Source organism: Bombus vancouverensis, chromosome 4, assembly GCF_051014615.1.
Source record: "Bombus vancouverensis nearcticus chromosome 4, iyBomVanc1_principal, whole genome shotgun sequence".
Taxonomy (NCBI): domain Eukaryota; kingdom Metazoa; phylum Arthropoda; class Insecta; order Hymenoptera; family Apidae; genus Bombus; species Bombus vancouverensis.
In genome coordinates this window covers 15,926,699-15,940,870 of record NC_134914.1, presented here as the reverse complement: position 1 = coordinate 15,940,870, position 14,172 = coordinate 15,926,699, and the positions used below count along the sequence as shown (strand labels likewise).

The window sequence follows — 14,172 nt, the reverse complement described above, 5'->3', positions numbered from 1 at the left end:
AGAACAGCGCTTTCAGAAGGGAGGGAAAATTACAATTTCTAGGAAGCGTCGTGCAGCGTCGGTATTTCCGTCTGCAGGCAAGTTTCCACGAGGGGTGGAACGAAGTTACTCCTAAACGGCTAATTTCATGCAGCAGAGTAATCTCCACGCCTAGACACCGATGTACCAGGGCCGTATTCCGATACGCCGACATAAGGATAACGTAGCTCTTGGAAATCACTGGATTTTCTCTCTCTATCTATCTCTCTTGTGTTCGTTCTCTTTCTCTGCTTTGAGATTCCTCGAACTTCATGGCGCGTTCCACCTTGATTTTGATTGGATGTTTCGAGACCAAGCTCGTCTCGATTTGCAACGGAAGCGTGGCGATCACGTCGAAGCGAAACACTTGCTTTCTATCCGACTGTCGTGCAATTCGATTTAAGTTGATATTCCTATTGTTTGAGTTTGTCGGTTCGTTATTTCGCATGCTTTGCGAGAAATGGTTATACGTATATTTGATCCTTTTAGATAGATTTCTAATTAATTACGGTAATAATCTATAATTTTGGCACTTAGACAATATCACGATGAAAAAATACTGCCGCTCTACCGTCTTTTTCGATTCTCTACATATAAAACTATAAACCTATGTCATATAAATGTCACGAAAGTGCATAACTGTCAACCATTTTTCTTTACCACAATGGACAATTATAACCAATCGAATCTATTTTTCCGATATTAATTTTCTTCCGATATTACGCCCTCGGTTAAAATTCCATTTAATTAAATTTTCAGGCCACCCTTCATTAGATTCACTTTTTCACAAATATATCAAAATCCTTCGCGATAAAAATAATTATCCTATCTTCGATTAGGTTTTCACTTTCCAATTTTTCCCTTAAAATGCCCCATGAAAACTGTACTACAATAAACCAATAAATTAGCGAGTGTCGCACGTTCTGTGCCGCATATTAATGCGCAAGAAACGCGTGCTCATACGCGAAAGCGCAATTAACGCGAATGAAAATAATGATTATAAAAGTCGACGCCATCAGCATTTAATTCATCGCCGATCTCATTCGACGCGGACTACTAACAAACGGCGTTTTAACCCGAAATCGCGAAACGCTTTCCAGCCGATACAACAGAAACGAATTAAAATGTTGCTTGGAGCACATTTTCAAACCGCGCGCGTCGAGTGCGAAACAATTACGTCCGGCTAAATTTATTTCGCGAAATGTCTGACGGTTACGGAACATCCCAAAACGATATCAAAAAGTAGGCGATTAAAAGGTAATGCGGCGTGTATGAAAAAGACGACGCGCGTTTAAATGATTAATTTTAATTGAGTAATCAGCCTCGACAACATGTCGCGCCCATCTTCCTCGTAACGACTCTCATTAGAGAAACGAACGCTACTAAACGCGAATATCGCTTGAGCTTCTAATCGACAAAGGGAATCGAAAGCAATTATATCGATTCATTATATTGGTTACTTCTATTCGATTTCCAAAATTTTCATGAAACGATTGTTATTACTTCGGTGGTTTTATGTTTGCAACATTGGTGTTGTATTATCGCTTTATTTTTCTGAGACTATTAATAACATTTCCTGAATAATTCCTTAGTAATTACTAGAACGTTAGTTTTTAACGGATTAACTGTGTTTAGAAACGAATTTGGATCATTGATTTATAGGAGTATAATTTATAATGTGAATTTATAAAATTCATAATCTGTTTGATTACAGCGAAATGCTTTCATTTTCAGACGTTTCGATTATAACATTGTACAAAATCGAATAGTGAATTTTGATAATTAGCGCTATGAATGAAAAGACTTTATATGCACGTGAATTCTCTCTTTTCTCACTACGGGTAATAAAAAGAAATTCGTTCTGCTGGCTATGGAACGATGAAGAAGGCGTGTACCTGCGCGGGAAAGGCTGCCTCTAAATGGCTAATTTCATATAACGAAGCAATCTCTAGGTCCCGACGCCTGTTCCACGGTTGTAACGACGCTCATTAAAGAAACGCAGATACGGAGAACAATCCGGAGAAAGAAAGAAATCGTAATGCTCGTAGGCTAAGAACGTAACATGCTAATATCTAGAATTAATCGATCTCTTTACCATTCACGATCGACTTCATCCAGGTGAATGATCGGCATACGCTATTAGTAATATGTTAATACGTCAAAATATATTCTATATTTATGATATGAGTCTTATATGAGCTTATTCATACAGCAGGAAACGTTCCACTTCTGTCAAATTAAATCTTCACTTGTGAAATCTGAAAACTACTCGAGCTACCTCTAATTTCAATTGATAACAATGGGTTGCTAATAGCCTATCACAATAGTTGGTACAATGAATAATTAATTAAGAGAAGGAATTGTAGAAAAATGACCATATAAAACAAAAACTTCCTTCTGAATTACTGAGATCGAACCAAATCATATACAGCTTTATTACATTAAATTTTCGAAATTTTGCACGACGTACCTATTCCATTTCCTTATGAGAATAATCTTCGTGATTTTCACGAGCAATACCAAAAGCCATCCAACTGGATCAGCAGATGACGCGGGGAAAAAAGCAGAATATCGCGAAAGCAAAGGATACTAGGAGATTTTTGGAAGGAAATCCTTACCAACACAGGCGCAAAGAAACGATGAAGAAGGAGGTCCAAGAATATGGGGCGGAACGAAGGGCGTCTCTGACCCCGTTAATTTCGCATAGAAGAAGCTCGTTTTTGGTTTCCTTGCGAAAGAACACCGTTGCTTCGAGTATCGTGTGCCTCTTCTTAAGGAAAAAGGGAGAAAGACGTGAAAGTAGTCGTCGGTCTACGCTTTTATCCCGCCGTACGTCCTCCCTGATGCTGATGGCGCATTTCACATTCTGGCTTATGCTCCGCCACACCATGCGCATCCACTCCGTCCTCGTTATACTCCCCCATCCCGTTGTTCATTCCCTTCTTCGTGGTTATATATCCTTACGATCCTAAAGAATAATACAGATACACCTTCGTGGCCGCGAACCAAGCCTGGCTACCCTTACGCGCAAGTCCTTCCAAGGAATCTAGAGATTTTTTCGCCAAAGATTCGCCACGAAGATCGCCCAGCTGATTTTAGACTTCGGGTATTAGGCTGACATCAGGGAAATGAGGAAACGAAAATAGAAAGTTTCAGCATAGATCGTATACTTACTTGTATTTCTTCTTTTTTGATATATTTTGTTTTTGTTTATTTTTTATTCCTATTTTTCTTTCTTTACATCTGCCAATTCAGAATTCGACATAATCGATATGTTTCCACTTAATTAGTTAGATAAATTAATGTTTTACCTGAACGCGTAGACGACACGGGACATGAAAACAATTTCATTAACAATTCATATATGATAATCAAAATTGTGTTTTGTCATCCAATTAAATCATTTCAGAAGAAGGAATAATACGCTTTTACTATTTAATCGAGTATCATTTCAATGTGAATAAAGTAAAGTTTTTGGTTGAAAGTATACAATTCAACGTCTATATCGTGTTCTTGTACCATAGAAAATTAACTTCGTTTTTGTAACTGCACATTTTACGGAACAATGTTACTGCTTTCATTGATGGAGAACTGCAAATTGCGCGGCACCACATTTTTTTGCAATTAGTGGCCTCTGAATAATTCATGCTGACACATTTACTAGCGGCAACACCATTTTAATACTATGCAATTAATTTCTTACAAACTTTTTCCATGATCACGTCCATCGTCCGTTACATGTCCACCTTTTCAAATAAAAATCTATAACTTTTCAGGGAACCGAATAACAAACATCGATAAAAATTGTTTCAAAGTAAATAAGGGCTGAAAATGTAATAGCGTAGTAAATTTTTATATTTCAATTAAAACGGAAATCGTTAAACGATATTTACTGGATTGTAACAATTCATATTAATATTTTTCGGAGTTAATATCTCAAACCTGCATTTTATCGTTAAACTAAAATCATAAACCTTTTTCACTGCAACGTAACAACGCATATCTAAAGCTTTAAATATTCACGTAAATAAATACCATTTTTTAATATCTGTTTTTCCAAATCTAAAGCTGCTGCAACTTTCGAATCTCTACATTATTAGTTTAATTTGATGAATCCCTTATAAATCATTTCAAACCAGAAGTAACCTATCGATCTTATAAAATGACGTTCATCTAATATTTATTCCAAGCTCAATATCTATATGTATATTACTAGAAAATATACAAACACTTATTTTTAGTAAAATGCTTTTGATAAAATTACAGATAAAAAGGTCAGAATAATAATTTTTTTTTTTATTATTATTACTGTCATATATATTCTGAAATAGAACGAAAATGTATGTAGAACAGTCGAAATCGAATCGCTTGATTTTGATTTTTATACGTAGATTATCTACGACCGAATAATATCAACTGAAAGTCAAACGCAATGTGACAGGGACTAATTTTGCAATACCCTGCGCTTATGAACAATGATGTGTATAATTTAAAGAAAATATGGCAATACAATATGCAGTTCGCCAGATAGTTATTTACACGTACATTCGAAACAACGACGTAATACCTCGCGAAGTATCAGGCTATGAGTTATTTTACATTTACCGCTTAAAAGAGTGGCATTAATAAGTAATGCAAAATACGGATTAGATTGTACGCATCCGGGAAGGCTGAATGCTACATTATCTTTGAAACACGATGAAACTTACACGAAGGTATTATAATGCCGCTGTAAACGTAACCGCACCGATGTAAAATGCGAGCAAAAGCGGTGTACCAGCCACGTTTTTACGTAACTTACGACCCTTTTATGTAGATTCGATCGTAAATTAAAGACCGTTGCAGCTTTCGCCGCGAAATAATTACACGCGATGCGTCCGCGGTCTCTTCTTTACGCTCGCTGATTTTTCCGGAAGCTTGATCCTGCAAGTCGCTGTCCAAATATAACACGGGATTCTATAAAGCGTTTTACATGCATATACACATTCAACGTTTACCAGGTCTTGAAAATAATCTGGATGGTTTTATAATTGAAAGTTTATTAATGCGGCGAATAAAGAGCATCGAACTGAAAGAGATTCTGATCCTAATCTAATTTTGTTGAATTATTTGGCAACTTTGAGAGATTTCTAATTTCGATACCTTCTCCCACTTTTGCTTGTAATAGGTGGATAGAAGTTGCTGGGACGTCGAAAATTCCGTAGAACTTGTTAGTGCTTCATAGTGCGAGTATGTAGCTAAGTACCATCAAAGAATAATACTTTTCTAGTTCGTAATAAAGTTCATTCGATACGTAAAACGAATGGAATTTTCTACTATATTTTTATAAATATTATACTATATTATACTATATAGATATTATCGTAAAATTTTTATTTTGCATTATCATATTTCTTCTGTCGATACTGAGACCCAAAATGGAACTATACATATATATATGCCTCTTAAAAAAATTACCTATTTATTCTCACTTTATCCTCTTGCCTAAATTTGAGTAAGTTTAAACAAAGTGCATCTCGGAATGATTAAAGCGTGCAGTGAAGCCACGGAACGTCACTGCAGAATTAGAAATATGTAGGCGAAGACGTGAGACATACCTAATTTCTTGAAAAGCAAAACGCTACACTCTTCTTTTGAGAACGTACAAATAAGAAGGAAGAAACTGGCATTCAAACTGAAGCAAAAGCGAAGAGTACTGGAGATCGATCGAATTCTGGAAAAAGGGAAATAGAAACGATAGGTATAATACGCTTACGAGGTTTCTGGGTTGGAGATGTATGAACAGTTAACAAACCCTTGGAACACTGTTTCTTGTATTTTTAGGTCAAAAAATAAGCGGCATGATATCGGAACGGCGCTACACGCGCTGAAAGCAAATTTAATTTTCTGGCAGAACGATTCGATCAAACGGTACATTAATTGATCGTGGGTTGCTTTGACCTCAAAGAACTACGTGACTCGAAATTGGGACGCAAAACAAAACTATTGTTTAAGGAGTTTCGGAAGGTTTGGAAAAGATTTTTTCCAGATGAAAGCAACAAAGTATAATTATTCCAGGTAATTTATTGTAAACTCTGTGGCAAAGTTATGAGGTCACTTTCTTCTTGAAAAGATTCAAGATAAGTCCATTCCCCTTCGAGAAACTTGCAATTTTCGACGCGAATATTAACTTTGTCGATAAATAGCTTTCAGAAAATGCAAAACCTATCCTCGATCTTCCAATAAAGTTCTACAAACTGTGAATTCACAATTGTTAATATTTTATATCAAAATTTTTATACATTTACAATTTATGTATATAACCTCACCTATACTTATACATATTTGTATATACTTACAATTTATATTTTCAGTTTATATTTCCAATATTGTTGAAACTTCGTTAATTCCAAGCAGATCATTCTCCTCGTCTTCTCCTTACTACATCTCCGAAACTAGAAGCGTTGAAAAGCTTTATAAAGTAGCTTCCGAACCGAATGGTTCACTTGACTTTGATTGATCGAGTTAAAACAAGCCAGCTGCATCCGATTCGTAGCCGAATCATTCCGATGAATTCATACTAGCTCCGGCAAACTTACTTCGTTTGAGACAACGAGAAGAGAAAGAAGATAGCAAAATATAAAAGAATTCAAGAGGCATTACTTCGGAAGAAAAGTAATCGCGCGAGACAGAAAGGCGAGAGAACGAGCACAGCTCGACGACACACGTAGATAAACGACGAATTGTTCACGGGTCAGATCTTCCACCTCGATTCACCTTCTTTTGTTGCGTCGAACTTTCCGCGTTCGATTTTTAAATCGTCCCACACCGTTCTTGTATCCCGACATGCGTTATTCGATAACGTATATCGTGTGTCTGAAGAAAGGATTATGTATATTCCTATCGAAAATCGAGAGATTCGACGAATGCCCCGTTTCTGTCACGCGACAGAGCATCGTCTTTCTTTATCGTTGCAAAGTTGAAAAATTACAGCTTTACCGAACAGACTATAAATGGACATTCTGTTCTTTTTAAACAGTTTCTTAGCACATTTGTGATCTGTCGACTGCTTTTCAACGAAATATCAGGTCATGCTGAAAGTTTCTGCGATTTTTAGAGTATTTCAGTTTAATTCCGTACACGCGTATGTAGAACTCGGACAAAATGAAATAGTCGTTGAAAGATACGAAGGAACATCATTCAACTCGATACTGTATACGACAAAGAAAGTTTCTAGGGGTATATTGTGCTAATGTATATACTATAGAATGCGTACGATTTTACGCTGATAACCTACGTTGGTAGACCAGTACTGACGCTTTATCAGAAACAAACCATATACCAAGATTTTTGACTGAGAATGTATATCTTCGAAGTATCATACAAATAAAAATAGAAACTAATTGCTTTTGTTGTATTCGTTTGTCAGCATACTTCAGAAACCAAACATGAGCGATGTAGTTCACAATTCTAGAATACGACTACTTTTCTCGCTGTTTTGTGATAAATTCTGGAAATAATAAATCTCACATCATACTTGTGTGTATCGTAAATATTACCGTAATTAACCGAAATATATTTCTTCGTAAATTGAATTCATATTAATTTCGAGATTTTCGGGAATTCGAGGGATCCCGATATCTTTATCAATCTTCGTCGTAATATTCACTTGGACAGAGATTTCATTAAACGTTGAAGGAAAACATTTCATGGAACTGGCTTAAGTCAAGCTACCGAACTCCGAGCCTAGTTCGATCATTTATTTCGGCAAACAAATTGAGAAAGCGTGGTTCGAAACTGCTGCGAGCGAATTCTGTACTATAAATAATTCCCAGTCAATTCATAATCAAACCAGAGTTTATGAAATTCTAATGTCGAAAGCATAGATTTACCCTGGTTCGTTGAAGTCTTTGCCCTGAGACACAGCGAAAGCCAAGCAATTTAACAGCATTTTCCACCCTTCGTCTCGATCTATTAAATTCGTCTCGATAAATCCACCGAACCTCGTATAAACGTTTTATCAACTAATAACCGAGTTTCCCTCATAAATTTTCGATATTCTCACATCGATGATAGGTATCTGCTTTTGAAAGTGCCGCCTTGTGAAGCATCCAGGCAATTTGCGAGGGATTAGCTTCGAGCGGACGAAACGTGAAAAAGAATACAATACGATACCTTACGGTAGAGGCAGAATGAAGAAGGAATTCAGAAAGAGAAAACTTCTTCAGGTATCGTTATTCTAGAAGAGTATGAGAAGGCCAGGTATAGGAAGCATGGTGAAAGGGGACTGTCAGATGGAAATAGCAGTGAACACTCGATAAGAACGTCCCTCAGGAACCACGCCATCCAACGAATGGAATCATTCGACGAGACGTAGATGTACGTGCATGTGGTTTTCTATGGAAAAAGCTTTTTGGAAAAAACGATTGCTTTTCGATAAATATGCCTATAGACCTATTGACCAATAAAATCACGACAGTCGATTCCCTTTACAATGGTAAGGAAATTTTATAATATTCATAATAGATTTTTACACGTGTCCTAACTTTTGTAATTCATTCTGTGAGTTATCATACGTATATGCCAGACTAAAGTGCCATTAACGCGAATTATTGCATTCTCAATGAGTTTCCGACAATGAAATAGGAACTTCATGAGATATTGAATTATTTTATAAGTCTCTAAAGAGTAATTAAACTTTTGGTGCTTTTGTCTATTCTATGAAAACGAAAATATCTTACTTTCTATGTCAAAACTGATATTAGATAAATTAGTGATCATATACATGTAATCATCATATAATTATAAATCAATGCGATATAATCATATGATCATACAATGCAATGTAAACTTCTGCGTGTAACGTCATGTAACTCTTTCTCATGAACGAGCTTAAATGACTCCGATCAACAGAAGAAGAAAATACGAAAGTAAAAATTTAATCGGTCACACCGAAGAATATGAAATGTCCTCAAACTCCAATTTTCTCCAATTGAACGATATAATTCCATTAATAAAAGATATTCCCGATTGCTCGGAAACGCTGTTCGGCTTTCTATGAAGTGGAATTCCATTTTTCTGTTCTCACCCTTTGAAACAATGCGGAATCAGCGGCTTGGAAAATAAATTGTCAATCAAATTCTGTCTAACTCAAGCAGGTCAGAATTCCGCATAAACCACAGCTATTGAATTAAATAGCCGATTTAATCGGTCCAAACGAGTGTCTTCGTTTTTTTTTTTTTTTTTCTGAATAAAGACTATTCACGCAAGCTGCGTGCTCGCAAAATAGAAACATTCGACGATTCAAAATTAATTTCGATTCGACGTTTTTCAATATTTGAAACGGGTGTATGATCGACGATGCGAAATAACATTTCGATTGCTAGAACATGTATCTGCAAATAACGAGAGGTCCTTTTTAACTGATCAAATATCGATAAAACAAATAATTCTGTCTTTTATTAGTTTTATTGGTATTTACTAATCAACAAGACAGATTTTATTTCTTGTTAATTGAAACAAGTGGAGCCAATGTGAAAACAAATTTTCATTTCGTTTATTGGTAAAATCATTAAATCATAAATCTGAGACGTTATTAAGATTGTAATAATATGTATATATGTATATGTACGTAATATGTATAAATATGTATGTATTTTAGATAGAAAATAAGCGAAGAATATGCTATATTTAAAGCTTACTGGGATTTCATAAATTCATATCATAAAATTGTTTTGAACCTAGCTTATCTCTGACTATTTTTCCGTAACTTTTTTTTGAAAGCAATTTATACGACTGCGCAAAAACAGTAATAAGTTATATTATGAAATTTTTAATATCTTCAAGAATCTGTAGTATGAAATTTTCAATAAACTTGAACTAATAAACAAGCCAGTTATTTGAAACATAATATTCGTCCGTCTAAACAGAAGCTTAATCACCTATAATTTACTTTTTTAGTTTTTAATATCTTCAAAAATCTGTAGTATGAAATTTTTAATAAGCTTGAACTAATAAGCAAGCCAGTTATTTAAAACATAATATTCGTCCGTCTAAACAGTAGCTATAATTTACTTTATCACCTATAATTTACTTTAAAAATAAAACAAATTTGTTTATATCCGACGCTTTATAAATAGAATCAAAATTATACCTACGTCTTCGTAATGCTGGCAGTGATTAAAAAGCAGTTCGAAAAAGCATGGAATGTAGAAGCACGGCGCGTTAAAAAAAACGTAAAAAACCAGGCAAGCAGATCGCGTTAATATTCGTTCGATAGCAATTACTATTCTTCCAGTTTAGCTGTCGCGTTGACCCGATTCCCTCGACAGTTTTATTTATTTATCGTCGCGCGACGAACCTCAGCTAGCGTCCATTCCGATTTCATTTAGATATTTAATGACGATTTTAACGGTGTCTCGTGCGCGCAACGTTTCTCTAAACACGAAACTCTATAACGATTTTTATTGGTCAAATATATATCATCCCACCATTAATCTTATTCGAGGTTTAGATATTTATCTAAAAACGACAACGTTCTATAATAATTTCATAACTTTTCGGATGAAATTGTAATTAAAGTCAATTTTCAATATTACGAACCACCATAGTAGCATGAACTATTCATTGAACATGACTAAATTTGAATATTTGATCAATACCATATTTGGAAACATAGTGAAATATGTAAAAACGTAAAATATATAAAGTGTTCATTCTTTCACTTGGATAATCAAATAATCTTTAATATTTTATCGATCAGTTTAGAAGAGACTGAAATATTTTATTCCATCAACCGGCTAAACTTAATCAAAGTGTATTCGATTTCACTAATTCAATCTGAGCTATTGCTGATCTACGTGGGTCGTTCAGAAAGTACAGAAGCCATATAAAACGATGGAATCTACTTACAAAAGGTCATCTAGCTTTATTCGTGTATTGGCGTAAGTTATGCAAAACTTTGTGTTTAAATATTTCAAATATTGTCTGTAAAAATTCTTCCAAAAGAAATTCACCACCGATTTACAGCAGTTAACGGTAATAGAGTTACGGATGAATTATTAGTAAGTCTGTGAATGCGGGATTTAATAAGAACAAAGAAACTGTACGTTATCGTAAGCATTCAGGCTGCTCGTCTCTCATTACAAAGGGGCTCAAGGACGTATTTGCGATTTCATTGCAAATGATATTCATTACCTTTTTTTTTTTTTTAAAAACTTAAAAAGTTTTTCAGTCGATAATGGTTCACAAGAAACGACGATTTAAAGAATTGAGTAAGACGATGGTTATGTGAACTGACGGCGGAAGCATATGACAAAGACGTACAAAAAGCTCGTATAACGTTACGATAAGTGTTCAAATAGGGCTGGTAGTTGTATTGAAATATAACTTAGTATATGTACTAAAATTACCAATAAAGAAAACTTTTCAAGATGCATTTGTATCGTTGTTATTTCAAAACGGATATTACTTTCTGAACGATTCTCGTATGTATAATACATTTTCAACAAAAACCGCTACTTCTAGCTTCGAAAATACCATGCTAGACAGCTGTTTGCTTTACGTATTGTGTAAAATTGACAGCATCGTAACAATGGAAATGTTATAGGTCTAATTAGTGAAGTCTCACGTCTAAAAACAAATTTTAAACAAAGCAAGCAGTCTCTATTTGAAATATACCATAGTTAGTTCAATAGATTTCGATTTTCTTATTACGATACCTATGTTACTTCTATTTATTTACTATTTATTATTTATTACAATTATATTTATTTCATTAATATCTACTCGTCGAAAACAGGATTAAAAACGATATAACAAGCAGATTTCACAAAGGTCGATAATTCCTTTTGTTCACTTTGTCCAGATTAATGCCGAAATACTGTTGACAACAGAAGAGCGCAACGATAATTGCGAGCAAATCGTGAGAAATATTTATCTGATACGAGAATATCGTTATTAACGATATTTTGGAATATTCACCGGTGATCTCGCTTTTGTTTCGCATTATTCTTTTCCCATCTCATTATTTCACTTTATACGCCGCATTTTTTCTCCCTTTACCACCGTAATAATTTTTATAGCCAGTTAATGGTATTTTCATCATACTTCACGGTGAAATGTCCAGAGTATTTTTATTCTTGCAATGAGAATACCGTAGATTAATCGCTTTTGGCTGATACTCGACCGTTCTACATACAGAGTGCTTCATAATTGAGGAAACCTGGATCAAAGCTAAATCGCCAATACCGAAAGACAATGAGAAAAAAATTTCTATAAATAAAACATCAATACGATGCGTCCGTAGTTTAGAATTATAATCGGTGTTCTCTGAAATCTTTTCTGAAATTTAATCTAATGCATTCTGTTTCACATTTTATACAACTTCATAAATTGTTACATTAAAAGGTATTCTTTCATTCGGCAATTTCAACTTTAAGTACGAAACAACGTATGATTCTATATATGTATGCATTTGAAAATGATAGTAGCTATTTGTGAATATTTATGCAAGTTTATTAATGTATTATTAATATGAATCACATATATATATACATACGTTTGTTCCGTCGTATATTTCCAGTTGAATCTCTTCGAAATAAAAATTATACAAAGATACTAGAAATGTTGATAAAAATGATTTAACACGAGAGAAACACCGTCGGTATAATATTTCATATTCAGCAGAATTGAAATTCGAAAAATAAAAAGAAAAATTATGAAAAATAGAAAAACGAACGGTAGTAATTTTGCCGATAAATCGGAGCGTATTAATCGTAACGGTATAATTTCCCTTCGCCGAGTAGTGCGTTGCTATATAATTATAACGAAATGTTGCAACGCGCCAGATTGCAACAATTATCGTCAGTGGCTAATTAACAAAGAACCAAAGTAAATCATTGTCTCTGCACGCTATCGTTATGGGGCGCGTACACGGCATACGGAAAATCGGAGTGCATCGGTATGGAAGCTAATTATCGTTAAGCGACGACTTGAAATGGCAACCAGAAAATCGATGTACCGAACGGTACGGTCTTAAAATTACAAATAACTATATCCGATTGCCAAGCGAAATTGTAATAAATGTGCTTAAGTTATTGTTCGTGGCGATAATCGCTGAATACTTCTATTGCGTGAAATTTTACCAGAGTAACTATAGTGATTATTCCACGCACTTAACATTTAATCGAGTCGTGTGATTATAATTTATTCTACGATTATCAGGAATAGTACAATCCGCTGAATTTCGAAAAGCTTACGGAAAGATTTTGCAACGTTCTATAATTTTCAAAGAGTTTTACGAAAAGTACCTTTAGTTAAGTAGTTTAAAGAACCAAGTCAATTCTAATATACCATGAAAGCTCTTTGAAAAAATAACGACTGTGGCGAATCCTTTAAAGAGATAGTATACAGGATTTCGATACTGCGTTTTCCAATTTCCACCTTTCCCTAAGTCTTTTTCTTTTCCACGACACGACATTATTTCAATAAGATTGTTTCCCTTTTTCTACTTCGTCGAACTTTTTGTTCGACTAACTTGATATTAAATTTTTACTCCGAAATATGACCCTAACTATGTACATAACTATATATCGAGAGATTTTCTACTCACGGTTCTGTGACCATTTCGTTTCGAGGTTAATCCGTAATCGTTGGCAACTCTGTTTGACTCGACGAGACCCGAGAGACAAGTTTTAATACTTACTTAAGAACGGAACGACTCTGAACGCTTCAACCGATCATTTTCGTCTTTTCACAAACTAAAAGGGGAAGCTACATGCTTCTTTGAACACGTTTCCTTTAATAAAGTTGCTATTTTCAGGAAATACCTCTCAAACGAACTATTTCGTAGTGAGACGTGATACGCAGGATAGTTGAAAAAGCAAAGTTGAATCTGTTTTCTCGATCGTAACGTTTCAATTTTAAGAAGATTGCTCGTGCATAACGATAAATAAATAAAAATAATCGACACGCTGATATTTATGAAATTTGTGTTTTAAAATTAATGTCTCTGAATCAAGGTATCACAGATTAATTTACAATTGAAAATTTTCTAAAAATATCCTACGATATTTTAATTTTGAAATTGTTATTTTTGAATATCGTTATGTAGGTTGTTAATGACATATGTCACTTTTTTACAATAGATATCACAATGAATCTCGAACTTGTTTA

At 34.5% G+C, this 14,172-nt stretch overlaps 1 protein-coding gene across 7 annotated transcripts in view; it reads right to left on the bottom strand.

Moving 5' to 3' along the window:
* Positions 1 to 14,172, bottom strand: part of Mp (collagen XV/XVIII-type protein multiplexin) — a 344,778-nt gene that overhangs the window by 249,800 nt on the left and 80,806 nt on the right. The window lies entirely within an intron of this gene.